This window comes from Octodon degus, unplaced genomic scaffold (assembly GCF_000260255.1).
Source record: "Octodon degus isolate 3935 unplaced genomic scaffold, OctDeg1.0 scaffold00223, whole genome shotgun sequence".
Classification (NCBI taxonomy): domain Eukaryota; kingdom Metazoa; phylum Chordata; class Mammalia; order Rodentia; family Octodontidae; genus Octodon; species Octodon degus.
Window position 1 is genome coordinate 2,709,392 of NW_004524799.1, and position 24,284 is coordinate 2,733,675.

The 24,284-nt window shown below is 38.4% G+C and overlaps 1 pseudogene; it reads left to right on the forward strand.

Annotated features, from left to right (window-relative positions):
* LOC101563228 overlaps positions 1–9,629 on the forward strand; it is a 513,765-nt pseudogene extending 504,136 nt beyond the window's left edge.
* Positions 9,630–24,284: the final 14,655 nt, after the last annotated feature.

The window sequence follows — 24,284 nt, forward strand, 5'->3', positions numbered from 1 at the left end:
ATTGAACCGCGGTCCCTGATGCTTTGCTAAGCTTGTTCTAAGTAGGTGCTTTAGACCACTGAGCCATCTCTCCAGCCCACCATTCACCTTTTAAAGGATACAGGTATGTAGGTTGTTTCTAGTTTAGAACAACTAAAAATAAAGTTGCTATATACATTCACATTTTGATTTTTGTGTAAACATATTATGTCATTTCTGTAGGGTAAGTAAAGACTAAGATTGCTAGATCAAATGATGAGTATATATTTAATATACGAAAACTGCCATATCATTTTCTAGAGTGGTTGCACCATTTTGCAAACTCACTAGCAATCTATGAGGATTCTAGTTCCTCCACAACTTTGAGTGTAGTTTGTATTGTCAATACTGTTTTACACACTGGTAGGTATGTACTGATGTCTCCTTATATTTGTTTCATGTTTCCACAATGAAATACCCAAGATAATAAACATACAAAGAGACAAAGATTACTTAGTCTGGAGGTTTTATTCTCAAAGCTGGCCTCAGGTGAGATTCTTTGTATTAGTTGTTTATATGGTCCTTTGTCAGACATGTGCTATACAAATCTTTTCCCCAATCTATACATTGTCTTTACATCGTCATCATTTTCATATGGAATTTCGCAGAGCAATTTTTTTTTTTTGTATTTTAGAGAAGGGTCTACAGGGTGTTCAGGGTCTCACTACTAGATCAGACTCATAGTTTTACAGCCTCTCAAGAGCTTGGATTTCAGGCGCACGCCACCTCACCCAGTCTCAATTGCCATCTCAGCATGTCCTGGGGGCAGTGCTAGCACAGCAGGCCTAGAGATCGAACCCCTGGCCCTTGCACCTGCTTACAGGTGCTTTAATCCACTGAGCTATTTGGCTTGGCCAAATGTCTTAAGTTTTATGAACTTTACTTTTTTTCTTTTGTGGATCATGATTTTGAGATCAATTGCAAAAAAAATTGTCTAGTATTAGGCCCCACAGATGTGTTTTTTTTTCTCTAAAGGTCTAATAGTTTTAAATTTATGTCCATTATCTGTTAATAGTTGCATAAAATAGGATGTTTAACACAATGTTTCATTGTTTTGTTAGTGGAAGAGCAATTGTTCTCATCAATGTGTTGAAACAACTATCTTCATTTAATTGCAAATACACTGTTGGAAGAAAATCATTCAATTGTACTTGTACAAGAGCTATTTCTATGTTCTCTATTCTTGTCCCCTGATCCATGTCTTTCTCTATCAATACCATGTTGCACTGATTACTAGAGCTAGTAAATCTTAATATGTATAGAGCATGTCCTCCCACCTTAACCTTTTTTACTGAGATTAGTTTAGCTATTCTAGGACTTGTGCCTTTCCCTATGTTTTCACATAAGCATTGTCTCTACGTACAGTAAAGCTTGCTTGCATTTTGATAAGAATTTTGTTAACTCTGTATGTCAGTTAAAAGATGATTGCCATATTTTCTACATTTAACCTTCCAATTCATGTGCATGACACGTCTTTTCATGTGTTTTTGATCCTTTTTTGATTGTTGTCATCAGCATTTTATAACTTTCATATACAGATACTATGTGTATCTTGTTAATCATATACTGTATCAACTCATTTCTTTTCAGCAATTTTAGTATTATGATGTTTAAATTTTGGTTTTTGTATGCTTTTTGTTAACATATAGAGGTTGAACTGTTTTCTCTGTGTTGATCTTTTATCCTGTGATCTTAAAGAACTCATTTGTTCTGAAAGATGGTATGTGCATGCATGTGTGTGTGTGTGTGTGTGATTTTTTCTGACTTGTACTACCTATTTTTATAGATGCTGTACATAAAGTTAACAAAATTGACATATGTTCATTTTCTTCAGTTTTTAACAATAGGTCCTTGTTAAAACTCATGAAATGTATTTCTTCATCTATTGATAAGACTGTATAACTTTTATCTTTAATCTGCTGATACAGTAGAATATGGTGGCTTATTTTTTAATGTTTAATGAAGCTTGAATCCCTGGAATTAATCCCAGTTGGTCATGGTATAAAATTCTTTTTATGCACTGCTGGATTCAGTTTGCTAGGTTCTTCTTTTTGAGGATTTGTTACACAAAATTTATGAGAATCATTGTTCTATAGTTTTTTAAAATAGTTTTTGTATTACTATAATAATAGCTTCATAAAATGAATTAAAATTCCATCTTGTTCTATTTTCTATAAGGTATTATGTAAAATTGGCATTAATTATTTTCATTTTTATGAGCAGAATAGATTTATTGAGGGAAAGAAAGCTCTTGTCCGAGAGAGGGACAGGAGTGGGGCCCGGAGTGTGTAGTCCCCAAATAGCTTTTTTTTTTTTTTTGCGGAACTGGGTGTTGAACTCAGGCCCTTGCACTGCCAGGCAAGTGCTTATTCTACTGAGTTATCTCCCCAGCCCCAATAGCATATATCATTTTTTTTTTGCGAATTATTTTCCAGTGTAACCATCTGGCCTTGAGATTCCTTGTGGGGAGTTTTTAAAATTGTGAATTTTGTTTCTTTACATTGATTTTGAATTGTAGGACTATTTAAAAGACTCTGAGTCTTATTTATTGTTTTTTAAAGTTTTATTTCAACATATCTATGCTTACAGAAATACATTCATTCATATTGGTTAATACAACTTAATTTATCCTACACAATTTCAACCAAAAACTTGTCACATGGTAAGATTTTATTAAGTATTTGTAGTTTTGCTTATTCTGTGTGTTATTTATTCATTCTGATGACTCAGAGGGGAAAAGAGAGCACTGAGGCATCACTGTCAGCTACAGGTCGTCTTATTCCTTCACTCAGTCTTGGTTGATACTTCAGGAAGAGGGGACTTGTTGCTGGGAAATGAGGACATTCAGATTCCTGCTAGGCCTCCAGTGATGTCTTCCTGGCTCATATTTGTAGGAATCTATTTCTGGCCCCCATCTGGCTTCCTCTGCCATGGAGCAGGTATAGAGGTGTAGAAGTAGAAGGCTCTGTGTGTGTGTGTGTGTGTGTGCGCGCGCGCATGTGCACTCCTCTAATGCTGCTGTTGTGAAGAGCAAGAGGGGAGCCTTACTGTCATCAGGCAGTAGAGAAAGAGTTCAGGCTCTACATGATTTTCACTGACTCCGTGGGTGGGAGAGTACACATTCCTGCTTGGTGTGGATAAAAGTAAAAGTTTTTTTCTTAACTTTCTATGACATGATGTACACTTGTGGTTAGGGATGCTTCTCCACAGCCTAGTAAGTTTGTAAGTCTCAGCTCATCACTTAACAATCACTGCCATGACTTGAGAGTAGACCTTGATAGTTGTTTTCTGTACTTTTTTTAGACATGACCTTGCTGAGCAGTTTAGGCTAGCTGTGAACTCACCATGTCAGTTCAGGTTAGCCTTGTGCGTGAGCATCCTAACTGCTAGGATTACAGGCATGTACTACCATGCCGAGGTTATTAATTTTTCACTGGTTGTATCCATAGCTTCTTAGGATTATTTAGATGGCTAATCATGTTACCTGGAATTTTATCTCTTCCTTCTTAATATATGGGTCTGTGTTATTTTTTTTTACATTTGTACACTGATTAAGAACTCCAGGGTTATGTTAAATAATAGCAGAGTGAGGTTATTGTTGTCTTGATCTTAGGTGGCAAATACTTAGCTTATCAAGATTAAGTATGGTGTTATCTACAAGATATGTTTGTATCTAGTCAGTGTTATGTATCTATGGGTTCTGCATTCACAAATTCAACCAATTGCACATCATAACTATTTTTAAAGAAATGTATTTATTGCTGCAGAACTGCCTTCCAAGCCTACCAATCACTGCGGCAGAGACTAGACAGAGAAAATCACGAAAGAAAGAACTAGAGATGGAGTGGCAAAATGTGGCTTCCTGGGAATACAGTGGCCAGCAACCACAAGAAGTTCCAGAAAAACTAAATGTATCTGGTAAACATGAGGAAGTATACAATCCAAAAGAAAAAGAACTTACGGAATATGTGGAGAACCCAGCTAATAGAAAGAGGTCTCGAAAGGACAGGAAGGTTGAAACCATCGATCACACTTTTGAAAACTTAGAGAAAAGAAACAAACAGCGAAATCAGCCCTTGAAACAGAAAATCTCTGACATGGAAATTACTACCACCTCTGCAACTTTTATTGGAGAACAAGCAAAAACTGAATTCCCTGCTTCAAAGATTTACATCCCAGGTACTCCAAAGAATACTGGTGTGAACACTCGGAGGACTTCCCAAGCAAGAAATACTGCTACAGAAAAACCAGTCCCTAAAGTACCCTCAGCAAAACCTTCTAGACCTCGAACAAAGAGTCGAAGTTCCCGGAGCAAGACCAGTTCAGGCCAAAGACCGAAGCATCAGAAGCAGGACAGTGCACAGGCAGAGTTGTCACAAGCTACATCAAAAAGGGGGAGAAATAAGAACTCAGCAACTCCTACTGAATCTAGAAGTGTGAACAATTTAAGAGCAAATAGTCAGTTAACAGGATCTGACCGAAATGTGGTATCAGTTTCTGGATCTCGTGTCAATCGTACTACATCAAAGAACTCCAAATCCAGAAAGAATCCAGTTACAGAATGCTTGAATAACAAAACACAGAAGCAAGAGTGCCTTGTTGAGTACCCTTTACGTATCAGCACAGATCCAACTGTATTGGCAACAACCCTGAACATGTCACCGAGTATTACTCGTTCCCTGTTAATTTGTACCACTCCCAAGAATTTCATTCGTTTTAACTCACCCTTTATGGCAGAGAGACGTCAAAGGCCCCCTTTCTTTGATGGCACATACAGCTCCTGTAAAAAACGCTGGCTAAAGCAAGCATTGGAAGAAGGGTTGATTCAACCATCATCTGTCCTTCAAGAGACTAGAACTCAGCGTCTAGACCCAAGTAATGAGAATAGTAATTCCTCTAGTATCTGCAAAGATAGTGCAGGCTTGTTGAGCCCAGTAAAGAGATGGAAGTCTCGCTATCTGATGGAACAGAATGTTTCCAAATTATTTCAGCCTCTGTCTCCAGTTACACCATCCACTTCTGGTTCAGGGTCAAAGAGCCCACAGCTGACCACACTTGGCCAGACTCACCCAGAGAAGGAATTTCAAAATGGATACAGCCTCATGTTCTCACCAATCACATCTCTTACTACTGCTAGTTGTTGCAACACTCCTCTGCAGTTTGAGAACATATCCTCTCCTGAGAGTTCCCCTGTGCATAGGCACAAGACTCTATCATCTGAGCTTCCTCACCAAAAAGATGTGGATTTCACAAAAGTAAGATACTTTGACTCCAACATTAACAGCTGTCCTGACAGACCTTCTCTGCCCAACTCAGGTCCTTCTGACCTGGCTCCTCATCCTGCCATTGGGCCAGCCTCTGAGACTAGATTCCCAAACAGGAGTAGAGATGAAATTCAGACCCTCCTGACAAACTCAAACCAGGGATTTCAGACTGAGTTCAACTTGATGTATGCCTACTCCCCTTGGAATGTTATGACTCAATCGGATGGACTATATAGAGAATCTCCCCTAGTGGGGGATAGGAAACCTTTAGGGGATGGAGGGTATTGTACCCCTGCCAAAGTGTTTCCCAGTAAATGTGAACAGGGCTTCACAAAAGGCCTCTCTCATGGATCCATGTTACCTGCTGGGGAAAGATCCTGTGAAGGAGTCCCATCTGCCCCACAGAACCCACCACAGAAGAGAAAGGTATCCCTGATGGAATACCGTAAACGGAAGCTACAAGCCAAGGAGAATTCTGCACTTGGAGGAGCTGACTCGGCACAGCAGAAAACCAAGTCCACAGGAGCTGGGCAAGGCAGCACTGATGCTGCTTCTGACAGTGGTACTAATGGCATGCAAAGATCCTCAGCCCGAACACCATCCTCATCTCACACAAACTTCTCCACATCACATTCCACTCTGTCCTACTCAGGGGCAGTAAGGCCATCAGACCCCAGAGGCACTTCTTCATCTCACTGCAGACCTCAAGAGAATATGAGCAGCAAATGGGTTGTGCCCACATCAGTAGAACGACTCCGAGAAGGAGGGAGCATTCCTAAAGTCCTCCAGAGCAGTGTGAGAATGGCCCAAATGGGGAAACTCTCTTCCATGTGGAAGAGTAACAACATAGAGAAAGATTTGGATCCTGCAGATGGAAAAGGCCCAGACACCTTGAGCTCAGTGCTCTCTAGAAAAGCAACCTTTTACAGCCCTTCCAGATACTCTTACAAGTTCCTGCAGTGTGACAGTACACGGACCAAGTCACAGAGCCTTCTTCAGCAGAGTTCCACCCCTTTAGAGGACATCCCACTGAGTCTCCAGGATACAGTTATTGAACTACTGCACTGAGACTTGGAAACTCCCCTCCCCCCACATCACAGTTCTTCAGAATCATTCCTCTCTTTAGCATCCTGTCCCAGCCCTACCAACCCCGCATCCAGACTCCTTGGCCCCACTTACAGGGACACCAGAGCATTACAACAGCCAGCCACATTCTGAAAACAGCACTGGCAGCAATCTTCCAAGGAGGAACTGTCATCATAGTGCTGTGAGCCTTATCCTGTAGGGTCCCTCGGACTTGCCAACCTCAGACTCAGTTTCTCAGTCCAGCTCAGAAACTTTGAGTTCTACCTCCTTTCCTCAGAACTCCAGGTCATCATTGCCATCAAACTTATAGACGAACAATCTGCCCATTGTTAGGCAATCAGCTGCCTACCAGGCCTCCAGTGTATCTGCTGTTTTCAACTCACAGCACCACCCACATCATGTGAGTGGGAATATGCACCAGTACTGCAAGGGATTCAGATAGGACTTTCCGAGGTCTTCTGGATATTGGCAAACAGAACTGAATGATCCCATAGCTGCTTCTGTCCAGCTGCTTCTGGAACCTCAGCCGAGCTTACTGCTTGGGAAGAAGGGTACAAAACACCAGAGGATTCGGTCTGGTTGACAAGAAACAAGATGTGGGAGTAACTGGCCTCTGGCCTTGGAGAAAGGTGTAAATCTTGTCTGAAGCAAAGAAGTTTTTCCCTGCAAAATAGAAATGTATTTGTATTGAGCACAAAAAATTTCTTGTCACTACTTAAACAGTATAGTATGCAGCTATTTGCATAGTATTGCATTGTATTAGATATTATACAGAGATTAATCCAGGGATGATTTAAAATGTAAAGGAGGATATGTGGAGGTTCCATAAAAATACTGTTTCATTTCATGCATATGTATATTTTGGTGTTCTTGAGGTTTTTGGAATCCACCTCTCACAATTATCAAGGGTTGATATGTATATGTATACCCTATACTCTGGTTGTGAAAGTGTTTCCCCCTTATACTAGTTTGCTGAAAAATTTTTGTCATGAATGGGTTTTGCTTTTTCAGATGTTCTTTATGCATCAGTTATGTGATTGTTTTCTTTCAATTTTGAACAGTTGGTGTGGTGGATGACATTAATTTGTTTCTGAATATTAAACTAGCCCTGCATTTTGACAATGAATCCCACTTGGTCATGGTGTGCTATTCTTTATGTATATTATTGATTTCAACTTACTAAACTTTTGGAGGATATTTTATGTCTATATTTATGGAATATATTAGTCTATGGTTTTCTTTCTTTAATTTGTTTTGCATTACTGTCACTTGTTTTTTTAAAGATAATTATGTGTCACAGCATTTCTTGTGAAATCTTCCTTTGTCTCCAGTTTTCCAGAACACATTTTTGTAGAGGTGGTGTTATTTCTTCTTTCAATTTTTGAAAAAAAATTACCAAGGGAAACACAAACCTGAAATTTTAATTTTTGGAAGGTTTTAGGTACAGATTAAACTCCCTTAAAGGAGTCAGGTGTGGTGTCACATGCCTGTAATTTTAGCTCAGCAGACTGAGGCAGGATGATCACTTTGGGTTTGAGGCTCTCTCAGGCTACATAATGAGTTCAACATTAGCCTGAACTACATATTGAGACTTTTCTCTGAAAGAAAAATTTCCATTAAAGGGCTGTTTATGTTTTCAACTTATGTGAGCTTTACTAATTAATGGTTTTTAAAAAATTGGTCCATTTAGTCTAATTTTTAAATATTAATCAGTGCTTAGAAGAACTTGCAGGGATGGGTCTAGGCTCCTCAAAAGACTGCACAAGCTTTAAATCAAATTTAATATAGGACAGAGAAATAAAGATTGGCTTACAATGGCCACCCATAGAGTCAAATGTAGAAGAGTGCAGAAGATTTATCCATGCACCAGATGCCTGCAGGATCTAGCCAAAGGCCTGGAACTCACAGCAATATCTCATACAAATCCGCCTCAGGAGGCCAAAAGATCTGGGATAGAAGACGAAGGTGTCTATTCCAGGAGATTGAACTGTGGGCACTAAAAGCTAAAAATATCTGTGCCAGCAGACCACAAGGTCAGTGCTGGTAGCTGAAAACTCTGTGCTAAAACCCAGGAGACAGGGGCTTGGGAGATAGCTCAGTGGTTAAGTGCCTGTCTGACAAGCTCAAGGTCTGGAGTTTCATCCCAGGTACCAAGAAAACCCAAACCAAACTAAACAACAAAAACACTAAAACCCAAGAGATAACACTCAAGGGAAAGGTGCAGGCTGGAGCTTATCTGGAGACAACAAAACCATCCTTGGTGATGGATAGGACCAAAGCTCCTCTGAAATGAACAGCCAGAAGTCCTCTAAAGAAAATCAGCTGCAACAAAGATTTCCAAGGAAAATCAGATGAAATTTTTCCCTCATTCACCTTTCTATTCTGTTATGCCAACAGTCAGTAAAGTGAGTCTCCCATGCCCAGAACCATGCTGACTCAATTTAGGTGGGCATTCCCTCTCAAGTTGACAATTCATCCATTAACCACCAAAATCTACCCCTTGTCAACTTGTTAACTAAATGTGTCTCCTTAAACCATGGTTTCTAGTAGCAGATTTTTAAAGAATTAATATATCTTGATCTATTCAGATTTTCATTAATGTAACAAGTATATATATATATATATATATATATATATATTTCTTATCACACTCCTTTTCATATAAGAACCAAATATTCAAAGTGTTCCTAAAATTTAACAGCAACACCACAATACCTTGACTAAATAATATAATTATAAACAGGTGTCTTAAAACTACAACTATGTATGCTTCATAAAATGTCCCTTCCGAAGGGGACCTGTACTGTCCTGCTGCTCCTCCTGCCCACTCGTTGAAGCTGTTCTGAGCCCTAGCTGCCTGTTGTCGCACAGGAAGACTGCCGTGGGGTTATGCGGGAGCCTTGGTGAACCCTACCCTGTGTCCACCCAACATCGAGGAAGCCCTGCAGAACTTCAGCCTGCCCTCATCATCATCAGATCCTTCTTGAGCTGCAGCTTGGCCTCCCCTCACCAAGGAAGCCATACTGACCCCTACACAGCAGGAGTTTGGTGAGTCTAGTATGCCCTCCGCTCTCCTGAGAGCCTTGCTTACTCACATCCCATCCCCCCACTCTAGCTGAAGAGTGAAGGAAAACATTAGGAGCTTGAAAAATGACACAAGGAAGGAATAAAAGGCAACCTCAGCATTGTAATCCACCCAAAACAAGTCCTGGAGACAAAATCATAAAAGAACTTGGAAGTTACACATATGAAATTTCTGAAATGATAGCAAATGAGGTAAAGAAGCATCTCCATCAGGATATGGAGGAAATCAGATAAGAACTAATCTTGCAGGTAAAAAAAGGAAATGATAATAATCATGAAAGAATTACTCAATGCATTTAAGAAAACATAGATAAAAAATAGAAGGGATAGCAAAGTGATGGAAACATTGAATGAACAATACAGGAAAGAATTAGAATGCATGAGACAGATTCAAACAGATATCCAGGACATTAAGAATTCCATTGAAAGGTAGCAAAACTGCTTGAGTGAAACTGATGACAGAATTTTAGACCTTGATGATACTACTGCAGCTAATGAACATGAATGGAAAGATCTCTTAAAAATAACAAGCAACCAGGAAATAACAGTACAACAGCTGCAAGACAATGCAAAGGAAAACAAGACTAATAGCAATAAAGCAGCTAGATTTAACAAAAAGAAATGAAATTGTCATTATTTGCAGATGACATAATACTGTATGTAGAAGACCCCAAAAACTCCACTAAGAGACTTGTAGATTTAATAACCAAGTTCAGTAGCATAGCAGGACACAAAGTCAACACAAATCAATAGCATTTCTATCCAGAAACAACAAATGCACGAAGAAAGAAATTATGAAAATCATGCCTTTCATGGTGACACCCAAAAAATGAAAAACTTAGGAATCAATCTCAAAAACAAAGTAAAATATTTATACAGTGAAAACTACAGCATTCTCATAAATGAGGTTGTAGAGGATTTCAGAAAATTGGAAGATATTCCTTGCTCCTGGATAAGAAGCCCAAAAATTGTGAAAATGGCCATACTCCAGAAATTGTTATATAGATTCAATACAAGCATGAGATTTCACAGATTTACAGAAAACTTTCCTAAAGTTCATCTGGAACCTGAGATATCATCTAATGCCAGAAAGAATGGCTATCTTCAAGAAGTCAACCAATAACAAATGTTGGGAAGGATGTGGGGAAAAAGATACTCTTCACTGTTGTTGGGAATGCAGACTTATACAATCATTATAGAAATCAGTATGCAGATTCCTCAGACATCTGGGATTGGAGTCTCATTCAAGCCAGCTATTTGCCTTCTAGGTATTTTTCCAAAAGAACTGAAATCATCTTACCACAGCAATATATGTGCACCCATGTTTGTAGTAGCACAATTTGTTATAGCTAAATCTTGGAAACAACCCAAGTGCCCATCAACTGAGGAATGGATAAAAAAAGATGTGTTTTCTTTACACAGTAGAGTACTATTCAGATATAAAAAATATAAATTCAAGACTTTTGTAGAAAAATGGATGCAACTAGAGACTGTATTGGTAAGTGAAATAGATCAGATCCACATGTGCAGACATCGTATTGTCTCCCTAGTTTGAAAATCTGAAAATGTAAATAAAATCTGAATGTTACAATAGATGCTGTGAAAGGGAAAGAATTTGTTCAATGGGAAGGAAAAAACTGAGATGAGGAAAAGGACTAAAAAAGAAGGGAAAAGTATATTCATGTATATATTCAGGATGGTTTGGATAATTGTACTGCTGGCTTCTGGTCTTTTGAAAGGAGCAGCCAGTGCTTAATTTTTTTCTTTTTATTCATATTTTTTTTCCTTTTTAAACAAATTTCTTGTAACATTTTGTTGGTATTTTGTCATGATATTTTTTTTTAACAATTTTGCAGGTTTGTATCTGGTAACCTAATTGTTTAACTAATTTGAATGATAGTGCCATGCAATGCAGCCACTATTGTTGAATTCCTATTACTTTGTTTAGTGAAATTTTGTATCGTTTCTAACAGTGGCTTTTTTACTATTTTGTATTCTTTAAAAAATAATAATAAAAATAAATAAAAATAAAAAATTCTCTTCTGCCTCTTCTTTATCTTAAAATTTTAAAAGTATATTTTATACTAAACAACAATTAAAATACCAAGAAGCAAATAAAAATGAAAAATCACATGACGAGTGAAAAAATTAGTAATTTGTTTACAAAATAAAATATGCCAATACAGTGTATCCAGATTTAAAAATATGGATTTTTAAGTTTTAAAGTTCCCTTGATTTCCATTTATGTACATGGTTTAACATAAGAAATCTGTATCATGATGTCTTGGCCCTTAATATAAAACAGCTTTTATAATACTTAAAAACCAGTATCTATCAGCATTATATCACATTAAATCATATTAAATGAGAGCTATTAAAATTGCAACCCCCATTTCCATAGCTGGTTATGGAAATATCATACCTGGTATTTAGAACTACCTTCCTCTACTACCAATTCTTTATTCCCCTAGCCTTTTTTCCTTTAGAGACATGAGGAGACCAAAATAATCAGGGGGAAAGCTTAGCTTTGAATTTAATGGTATCATTATTACACTTTCATGTATAAGCTTTCCCTGCACTGGAACTAAGACTTCTGGCCAACAGAGCATGAAGTTTCAGGAAAAGGAAGCAAAAACTTTGCTAGTGGATCATGTGGAGTAATAGTGAGTAGTACCATTTCCACTTCCACCCTGATTCCTGGACTCATGAATCCTGGCTATGGGAGATATAGGGCTATATAGTGGACCCTGATTCAAAGCATTTACCTCTTTTGAAATACCTTTCCCCAGTCTTGTAAACCATTGCCACCTAATTGGCACTATGACTATATCTTCAAAAGAGGATTCCAACTTTCCCAAAGCATAATAGTACTACCTGGATACAAACACTATTTAAGGTTACAAAGGAAAAAGTGAAGATGATTGTGAACATCACTTTCTACCTTTTTTTGCATGCACTCAACTAAAAAGGATTCAATTTTTTATAATATATTTTTGTGTAAAATTAGATTTCAAACTTTGGGTCTCTAATATTAACAAATAAAAATAAATTGTTTATTTGCAAAATAGAAAGAAATTATTTTTATGCTATTATTGGTAAATGTAGTCACAGCAACACATTGCTCTATTGCTGTCCTCAAAGAACAGATGAACAGCCTTCTTGCTCATTTTAAGAACTAAAGGATTTCATGTATATTTTGATACTGAATGTCCACTATCTGCAAGCAAGCTGCCTTAGTCTGTATGTTCTGAAAACACATATATCCTTAATTATGTCATAGTTGATTCCCAGCTAAAAGGCTATTACATCTAACCCTTATATGCATGTATCATTATTTTGGCCTTGGGAAAATAATGCCTCCAGCCACAGAGGAATGTGATTAATGATGTACAGTGTGCCTAAGGAGAGTCACATGGAGAGAAAACTTTCTCTCAGGCTTTCACAGAGAGCATATTGGCCAAGCAATGGCCGTGACTCATCCACATGGCTGACACTGACAGAAGATCTACAAAGTGCAGTACAGGGTTACAGGATAGATCCTGAGGGGACTTGAATGGCCTTATCAGATATAAAAGTAGCATTTCTTGTTATATAGGTCTTCCTTTACTTGGTCTTAACCATCCAGCAGAAAAATATAAAAATGAGGTATATAAAGTAAAGCCATATTAATATGCTGAGCTGTAAAAGGCTCTAGTCAAGAACTTCTGCGGACAACCCACTACTGTAGTGAACTACTGGACTGTGTTGGATTGTTTTGCTGAATTCAAGCACCTATAATATTTAGATGCCAATAGAATACCCATCTCTGACAGGACCGAACTGGAGAGGGGGGATACAGAGGAAGGACCATTCTGTATTTGTATATACAGAATAGTTAGGATAGATGTATGGCTGCTTTCACTTGGATCAGTGAGAGGAAGGATTTGTAGTAGTAGTGTTTGGACGGGATGTCCTGGCTGCTTCTTGTGCTGTGGATGACCACTGAGAAGATAACAATGTGCAATGTATTAATTATTGAAAATGTCCTATTAATCATCTTGGAAAGTGTCTTATTAGTATTTGTTTCTCAATAAAGTTAAATAAAGAAAATAACTCCTCCATGCCAAAAGGCTGCATTAACAACAGCCTACCCTGATGACAGATAATGTCAAGAGAAGAAAAAACAATTCAAAGAAACTAATGCCATTGGGACTTTGAGATTCTGTGTTGCACTGAAATGCCACACTGCCGAAAATCATATGTTGAAGTCCTAACTCCTAGTATTTTAGAATGTGACTTTGTTTGGTTTTTATTAAGGTAATCAAGTTATTATAAGATCAGTAAAGTAGTTCCTAATCCATTGTGTATGGCATCTTTAGAAAAGGGGAATATTTGTAGATAGACACACACTTTCCAGGAGAGCACCACTTAAACATGAAGACAGTCTTTTAGCTGCCAAGAAGAGAAACCTTGAATGGATTTCCATCACAACTCTCCAAGAAAATCACTTCTGCCAACACCTTGATTTTGTACTTCTAAACTCCACAGCACTGTGAGACAATAAATTTCTGTTTTTTCATGGTACTTTGTATGGTAGTCCAAACAAACTAATACAGTGATGCCAAAAACCACAATACAACAACAGTAGTTTTCCAGTCAAATGCTATTATGGGAGTGTGGTTCAGCACATTTTGTTTTCCTGTGCATAACTCTACTCTCTTAAAAAGAATACATAGAGAAGCTACTGGAAAGATTTTCCTACTGCTTTTCTGTTCTCAACATTGAATAGAACTGTGAGCTGAACTGTTACTTATCTGTCTGCTATAGGATGCCATGCAGCACTTTTCCAATGGTAACTGGGAGCTCCTTTGATAACAAAGCTCCCAGATATGTTTTTCTTATCCTAACATCTTTGAGCTATTCAATAAATTAATCAGTTAAAGTTCAAAAGATTTCCCAAATTGAAAATCCTCAACCCAATGAAAGATAATAAAACCAAGAAATTTTCATGAGACTTGACATATGTCTCTCAGCAAGGTTCATGTAACATGGGAGAGTATTTATTGTCTTCATCAGTGCAATATGTGGAGAAAAGATATGCATATGTTTCCTCTGTCTTATTCTGTGAGGATGGAATTAACTTGCACTTGGACTGGGATTGTTCTGTAAGCCTTAGGGGTGTACTGAAAGTCTGGTAATGACCCTTGGCTAAGATAAGGCAGAAATGTGCTGGTTAATGATTTATAATGTGCTATTTAAAGCTCAAAATTCTCTTAAAGGCATCCTTTGCTATCTTGTCTACATTGTTTAGGGATCTATAGATTGATGGTTTGCACCTGGCTTAACCATGTACACAGTCTATTTTTGTTGTTGTTGTAACCATTGGAATATAAAAGACCTCCACAAACTTACATCTTGATTTTCTTGAAATACAACTTCACACGTATCTTAGTGATTCAAAATCTGATTGCAAAGCTTACCCTTTGCATCTGAGAAAAGATTCTGAGAGCTGCTCTTAGACTTATTAAACTTCTCAGTGATTGACTACATTTTTAAAAATTATTCTGCATGCCACTGTACTTCTCTTTTAAAGCCTTATATGTAAAGTTGCACGTTTTTTCAGTTATCTGACTGTGTGATTATTTTATGCCTGAGCCCCAGATTCAAAGTTGAGTCCTTGAACCTTTTCTAAAATTTTCTGGAGACCACAAATTAGAACAAAAATACCAAAGCATTTTCTGTTTTAGGGCAGGCTCAACGCCAAGACTATAGACTTACGAAATTCTATATCCCCATCAAGTGTGTAAATGGGATGAAACTGGGAAACAGCATAGGCACAGCACAGATCCGTCTGCAAACTACATCTTAGTCTTCCTACCTCTGTCAGGAATGTAACTTATATGTCGGAAAGACTGAGCTTGGAGGCTAAATTCCAGTGATATCGGGCAGTTATTTCTGCCAGTGCACATCATATAATAGAAAAGAGTAAAGGCTTCAGCATAATGAAAATTGAACAGGTACACTAAGGTCATATACCAAAAATACATGGTCTATATAATCACTAAATACCATCTTACATAAAATGTTTTGCGGGTTGTTAGAGTATATTAGCCAGAGATGGCTTTATGTTCTGGTCACTATAAAAGATCTAAATGAAGTGTCTGTTACCATATGTGAAAGGAGGAGGTGATTATGAAGTACAAGCCAATAACAGAAACTTTTACAAATAGAAAATTTTTTGTAGTCATGCTCTCCAGACCCCTCCCAACACCTCCAGAAACAATGCAGGTCCTGAATGTGAGTGAGAACCTCCTCTGCACTCTTGGGACTCCTCCAGATACAGCCCAGGCCCAGGCCCAGCATGTGTGGGAGAGCTTCCAAGCTCCCTTGCACCTGCTGAATCCCTGTGGAAGGAGCCCAAGCTCGGTCTGTGAGACATTCAGCCATGCTCTCGGGACCCCTCAAAACCCCTAAAGAACCAGCCCAGGCCTGGACTGTGAGTGAGAACTTCTTCATAGCTCTTGAGACTTCTCCAGCCAGACACAACCCAAGCCCAGGCCCAGCATGTGTGTGGGAGAGCTTCTGTACTCCCCTTTGCCTGATGGATCCCTCTAGCCCCAGCCCAGGCCCACTTGTCAGTGAGTCCTGTCCTGCTCTCTTTACCCCTCTAGACCAAGCCCAGGCCTGCCATATAAACCTGGTGTGAAACTCTTCAGGTGAAGTCCCAGCAGAGAGTCTAGGGGCCAGAATCACCCAGCTAATCCAGGAGCAGAACATCTTGCCACAGGGACACAACAGGTTGACTTCCAAGGGCTACAACAGGAAGAAGCTGAGCACAGCAGACAGAACAAAGCCAGGCACAACTGGATGAATTCAAACTTCTTAAAACTGCACCCGGTAAACTGGGACACTTTGCTAGACCCAGATATATAAGAGCATCCTCCCTCTTTCTCTCTTGACTGAGAGAGGGGGAAAACGTAACCGGGGTAAACTAGTCTGCCTGGCAAGCAACAGCAACATCAAGGGGAGGTGATCAGACAGAATGTAGTGGAGTTCACTTAAATACAAATTCCAAATTTAATATCTGCTTAGCTATACAGACATAATGATTGCTCTTACTTTCTAAAATACAAAGCCGTTACATACAAAACTTTGTCAACTGCTAAATATCATTACCCATTATTAGTGTTCCTTATTGTAGTTCTCTAAACACAAAACTATAACTGCTTAACCATATAATCTCTCTTGGGTAAGAATTTCAGTAGGTGCTAAGGTTATAACTGCACCAAAGCTCTACAACAAAGGCCAGAGGACAGTGCTATAGAAAATGACAAAGCGAAGGAACAAAACACAATCTCAGGCTCCGAGCCCACACAGAACAAATGTAGAAAACACTAGCACACAGGAAATTGGAAATCACACAGCTGAAATGTCTGAATTAATAGCGTCTGAAGTAAAGAAACAACTGTACAAAGGTATAGAGAAATTCAGATCAGAAATAAATTCTGAAATAAAAAAAGAAATCTCTGAATCTGTACCATCTAAAGTAAAGAATCAACTGCAGAAACATATATAGGAAATCAGATCATAAATAATCTCTGAGGTAAAAAAAGAAGGATATCAATAATGAAGGCATAACTGCTTCTCAAGACACATAAAGTAGAGGTTAGAAAAACAATAGAATCTTACAATGAACAACATAAGAAAGAAATAAATCACATGAGGCAGAGTCAAAGAGATATGCATTAACTTAAACTCTCAATCACAAACTTGTAAAACCATTTGAGTGAAAGTGAAGACAGAGTTTCAGATCTTGAAGCCACTGGTGCAGCTAGTGAAAAGGGAAAAAAAAGATCTCTTAAAAACAAATAGGATGCAGGAAAAAACAGTTCTTCACCTGCAAGACAATGCAAAGATGAACAATGTGAGACTAATAGACATCAGTGACAAAGAAGGTGTCAATACAAATGTTATAAAAAGAATATGGACAGAAGTAAAAGCAGAAAACATCCCAAATATGGAGAAACAAACTGGCATTCAGGTAACCGAAGCATACAGAACTCCAAAGAACATCAACCAAATTAAAAACATACTGACACATATAATAGTTAAGATCCCAGAAATTCACAAAAAATATACTGATAGCCATGAGACAAGAGAAACAGATCAGATTTAAAGGAAAACCCAATCAAAATAATGGCAGACTTCTCTTCACAAACCATGAAGTCAAGAAGAGCATGGAGCAGAGTACTTCAAGTCCTCTACAAAAACAAATTCCAGCCAACTACTATACCCAGAAAAACTCTCGAGTTTGATGGAGAAGTGAAATACTTCCATGACAAAGAACAAGAAATGAATTTCATGACAACAAAGCCAATCCTACAGAGACTACTGAAAGATACTCTAGAGAGGTACCAAAATGATCAGAACTCTTTAAATGAGAACAGAAGGAACCCACCAAATAGGGCAAACAATTAGACACAGGAGAAAAAGGAGTAAATAACAGAAGGTAAATAACATGTCAATTATAAGTCAATATATCCCAATTATACGCATCAATATAAGTGGAAGTAATTCACCAATTAAAAAAAATAGACTAGCACGGTGGGTTAGGAAGCAAAATCCAACAATATGCTGCATACAAGAAACACATTTAACACATAAAAACATTTATAGGCTAAAAGTTGAAGGATGGAAAACAATACTACATGCCCCAGCACCTCAGAAAAAAAGCAGTGATAGCAATCCTGTTCTTAGACAGTCACAACTTCAAACCAAGAATGATAAAACAAAATAAAGAAGACCACTATATACTGGTTGAGGAAAAATTCAAGGGGCAAAGGTAACACTCATAAATATGTATGCACCGAAATGGGAGCACCCAACTATATAGGAGAAATCTTAATGGACATGAAAAATCTAATGTCCAATATCACAATCTTAACAGGAGATCTTAACACGCCCTTGTTCCAAAAAGATAGGTCAACCAGACAAGAAATCAGCAAAGAAGTAGCAGAACTGAACCAGAGCTTGGAACAAACAGACTTAGTGGGCATATCCAGAGTGTTCCACCCAACATAGCTGAATAAACATTTTTTTCAGCTGCACATGGGTCATTTTCTAAAATAGACAACATACTAGTCATGCTTAAGTGTATGCAAGAAAACAGAAATTTTCCCATGCATATTATCTGACCACAGTACAATGAAACTGTAAATACATGACAAAAGAAACCGGAAAACTCCCTGAATACATGGAAATTCAACAACACCCTACTCAGCAATCAATGGGTCACACATGAAATTAAACAGGAAATTCAACAATATCTGCAATTCAATGAAAATTCAACCACAATTTATTGGAATTTACGGGATATGATGAAAGCATTTCTCAGAGGGAAATTTATAGCTGTGAACTTACACATTAGTAAAATGGACCGGGAACAAATAAACACCTTAATGGTGCACCTCTGACATCTAGGAAAGGAAGAGCAATCCAAACCCAGAGCCCAAGGATGAGAAGAAATCATAAAGATTAGAGCCAAAATTAATGCAATTGAGACAAAAAAAAAAACAGTTCAAAGAATTAATGAATCAAAAAGCTGTTTCTTTGAAAGACTAAATAAAATCGATAAGCCCCTAGCTAACCTCTTCAAATAGAGGAAAGAAAAAAGTTCAACTACAAGCAATAAGAAATAAAAAGGGTCTATCTACCACAGATGCAGTGGAAATTCAGAAGATTATAAATAGCTACTTTGAGAACCTCTTCTCGCACATAATAGAAGACACAGACGAAATGGACAGATTCCTAGAAAGGTACAAATTACCACAACTGAATCAAGAAGATATGACAACTCTCAATAACCCAATAACAGCCAATGAAATACGAAATGTAATAAAAAACCTACCAACAAAGTAAAGTCCAGGTCTGGGTGGATTCACAGCTGAATTCTACAAGAAATTTACAGAAGATGTAGTCTCAATACTCCTCAAACTCTTCAATGAAATTGAAAAGGAAGCAGTCCTCCCAAAATCATCCTGGAGGCAAGTATTATACTGATACCAAAACCGGGGAAAGACACAAGTAAAAAAGAGAACTATAGACCAATCTCCTGCATGAACATAGATGCAAAAATCCTCAATACAATCATAGCAAGTAGGCCAGGGAAATAGTTCAGTAGAGTAAGCGTTTGCCTGGCAAGCATAAGGTCCTGAGTTCAATCCCTGGTACTGCAAAAAAAAAAAAAAAATTCTAGCATATAGAATACAGCAAATCATCAAGAAGATTATACACCATGACCAAGCAGGATGCAAGTATGTTTCTATATACACAAATCTATAAATGTAATATACTATATCAATAAAGCCAAATCCAAAATACACACGATCATGTCAATTTATGCAGAAAAGGCCTTTCACAAAGTCTGAACTAATCTGAGCAACTAATTTTTTTTAAATTTTGAGAAACATATAGTAATGAGACAGTTTCAAAGCAGGATAGTAGGACAGTTACAATAATTAATACATTGCATATTGTTGTCTTCATGGTAGTTATTCATAGTACAAGATGCAGACATGATATACTGTCCAAACACTATTAGCACACACCTTCTCATTGAATTAAGACAAAGCAGCTGTATATCTAACCTATTTTGTATATACAGATACAAAATGCTCTTTCATTTATATCCCTCTTTTTCATTTAGTTTTGTCAGAAATGGGTATTCTGTTGCATTTAAATATTGTAGGTGCATGAATTCAGCAAAATAATCCAATATAATCCAGTAGTCATAGTGGGTTATCCGTAGGACTGTGCAGACCTCAAAAGTCATCTCTGAATTTGCTTGGCTCCAGAATTGTTCCTTAAGCAACTAATTTTAAGACAACTATATAATACAACAAATATGGTTGAATTTCACATTATTTTGTTTAGTGAAATTATGTATCATTTTTAATTTTCTTTTTATTACTCTTTTGTATTTTCTTTTTAAAAAATAAATTCTGAAGGCCGAAGTTGCCAGCTCTCATTTTTCTGCTTTTCCCATTTTTCTGTTGCTGCTGCTACCTTCCCTGTGATCATCAATGAACAGAGCATCTTACTACATTTTACTGTTTATGCTTCACAGTCCTTTCGTCATGATACACAAGAACCTGAACTAGTATTGCCCCATGCAAATATAAAATAGTGAGTACCACATTATGCCCTTCATGAAAATTTAGAACTAGAAGACAGATAAAATTTACTAATAAGTCCATAAGTCTGAAGTTTTTCCAATGTCATCAATGTTTTTTGCATGGTCACCTAGAGCAGTTGAAAATACTATGTCAGTTATGTCTCTCCTTGGAGCAAGAGAACATATAAAAATACATCCTGCTACACTGTCAGGATAAAAGACACTTACTCTCCACTTCAGTGGAATTTTGCTACGTATTTTCTGTGATCAAAATATACCAGAGGCCTGTGGTTACCCAAACAGTGGCCTCTTTTTGTTTCAAAAGGAAAGTCAGCAGGTCATGGGTTTCCTCACTTACCTTATTCTGAAAGATTCATGAACACAGGGCTTATAAACACAGGTCAATAACCAAGTGCTGATGAATGAAGAAGGAAAGAACACTTAAGTTTTCCTGTTTTAAAAAATGTGGATGCATCAGGTATTTTCCTTTATCTCTGGATACCTGTTCCATTAGCAAGCAGTGCCCACCCGAGTTAGGCAGATCTCAGCTTGCCTGATGCTTTGCCACACCACCTCCTTCTATGTCTTTGGGTATCCATCCTGTCAACCATATGCTTATGCTCCTGTTCCACACATCTGTCTGGAATGTCATGTTTATTTCCAAATGAAGTTTTGAGCTGGACCTTAATGACTAAGAGTGTTTGGGTTAGAGATGAGTAAGAAAAAACTATGACTCAAGCCTGATGCAATGCAATTCCCAGTGTCCTCTGGAGATCTAATTATTATACTTCAAAATGTGCTTGGGCTTTGTTCTGATAGACCTAAATGAAATTTGAAAAAATTGGTAATGCTATTAACTAACTTGTCCAGCTGTCTATCTGGCCAGCAGTCTAAATATCTTGAACCAAACATTCCTTTTTATCTTATACCCAGTCTAACAAAGGCTCCAAATCACTCTTTTTTTCCTGTGTCTCTAACAAGAATAAAACTCTTGACAGGCATGATGGTCCATGCCTGTAATCCCAGCACTTGTGATGCTGAAACAGAAGGATTGTTGAGAGTTCGAGACTATCCTCAGCTGCAAAGTGAGCTGAAGGCAAGCCTGAACTGCATAGCAAGACCCTGTCTTAAAAGACTGAAAAAAAGCTCCCAAACCTCTCTTACTTGTGAGTCAGAGGTCTATCTAGATTTTTGCACTGAACTTAAAATAAAACTTTTTAGTATAATGAATTTGTCATATATATGTTTTCCTTAAGAATTTGGCTCAACTTTCAATCTTATGACCCACCAGAATGAAGCAAGAATAGTCCTGAATTAAGTGTCACCACCCAAGAATGACACTGAGATCCTTATCTCTTCTTGGCCTTAGCATTCTACAGTTGCTGCTATTTGTTGGTGATTTGGCAATTAAGCTGAGTTTCAGAACTTTCCTTTGTCAAATTCTAATTGTGGGGACAGTGAGATAGCTCTGTGGGCTAAGCTCCTGCTTAGCCAAACACAGCAACCATAGTTTGATCCCCGGCACCACATGCTGTGCTGGCCCTGTCACCAGATGCACTGAGCAGGTGATCCAGTCCAGGCATGGTGGCATACACCTGTAATCCCAGGACTGGAGAGGCTGAAAACAGAAAGATTGCTATGAGTTCGAGCTGCATAATAAGACCCTGTACCAAATACATAAAAAATTGAAAATATTCTAACGGTGAAAATTGAGAGAGGAAGTTTGTTGTGAGTGCTGGACATCCTCATGGTTTAGGTAGTTACAGTAAATGTCCCCTTCTGTGCCCCTCCTGTGAGTGCCTATAAAGGTAATTTGAAATCTGAAGGTGAACTGGGTGTAGTGGTGTAGGCTTTTGTTCAGTATGTTGTTACAAAGGGACAATGTGATTCCTTAACAAAGATGGGATGAGAAAATAATAACTTTTTAATTTTAGTTTCAGAAAAGCATTTTGTGTTTTGTCTTCAGGGACTTTGTGTCTTATCCTCATTTTTCTTTTAGCTAAAATTATTTAATTTTTTCCAGCAAGTTTTCTCATGCTGGCTGTGTTGTGTCAATAGTCATATATAATTCTTTGTGTTTATGGCCAGAGATATTCTAGCCATAAAGCTGCCTGTTTGCTTAAAATATCTCTGAATAATTAAAGGTAATTGATTGAAAGAATTGGTTATTTGTGCACACCATGAGAACATGTAGTCCAAACAGACATCTATTTTGAGATAGGAGAGGAACAAAAAACCTGTTCAACTAATAACACAAAAATAAGCTGTCTTTTTGTCTGATATGAAAGACGACAGTTTCTTGGGCTGGGCATAGTAACTGAGGGATTGACTGGAATAGATTTTGAGACAAAGCCACCTCTGCAGATGTAACTCAGATTATCAAAGGCAAAGTATTTACTCTCTTACTTAGTGCTGAGGTTTGCTTCTGCTAAACATAAACCCTGAGAAACAATACGTCAGATACCCTACGTATCTGAAGGGATTAACACCTGTGGGAGGCAGGAGCTCAAGCAGATGTGAGCAGACAGAGAAGGGAAACGTGCAGTGTGAACTCCAGTTTGGAGGTCATTGGCAAATCTAGAGGGCATGCTTGGGTGAGACTGGTTCTTCAGTTTCTCTTTCTTGGGTGGAGATGGTCATCACTTATATCTGCACAGGGATTATGGTATTGAGTTTAATTTTGTGACTCCCTGTGGCTGACATATTCCTGACATCACTCCAAAGAGGTAGAGCAAGGCTTTCCTTAAAAAGCAATCTGAGTAGAGCTTAAAGAAATTCATTTTATTTATTAAACATTTTTCTTAAATTAAACTGCTAAATCCAGTCCTAGCTCACGCCCAGTGAGTGTGTGGGCGAGTTTCTTGCTACACTGAACCAGCGGGACCTATGGGTCCAAGCCCAGGCTCAGCGTGGGTGAGAACCTCTTCCACCCACGTCGGACATCCCCCAACAAACCGCAGCAAGCTCCCACCCCGCCTGTCCAGTAAGGATTGCTGCCACATTCGGGGGAACCTCAGATCCAGTTCTAGCCTGTCTTGGTGAGTGTGTGGTAGAGCCTCCTGCTACCCTGTGCCCAGCAGGACCTGCCTGTCCAAGCCCAGGCACTGTGAGGGTGAGACACTCTTACACCCCCTTGGGAGCCCCCAAAACTCTGCAGTACCCCGAACCCTGCCTGCCCAGTGAGAATTTCTGCCCTGTTCTGCAGATCCCCAGATCCAGTCCTAGCCCAGGCCCGGTGAATGTGTGGGAGCACTTCCTCTTCCCCCTACACCAACTTGTCCCTCCAGACTCAACTCAGGCCTGGCATAAAGGCCTGGGGAGAAACTCTGCAGCTGCATTGCCTGCAGAGAGAGTAGAGACAAAGCCACCCAGCTAGTCCACGAGCAGAACATCTTTCCAGAGGGACACAATAGGATCACTCGCAAAGGCAGCAGCAGGAAGGAGCTGAGCACACAGACAGACTCAAGACAGGCACAGCAGAACAAATCCAAAATTTGTAGATCTGCACCTGAATTTCAGTAGGTGCTTACATTGTAACTGCACCAAAGCTCTCCAACAAAGGTTAGAAGACAGTGCTACAGAAAATTACAACAAGAAGAAGAAAAATGCAATCTCAGACCCAAAGCCCACCCATAACAAGTACAGAGGACACTAACACAGAACAAATTGGGAAACACACA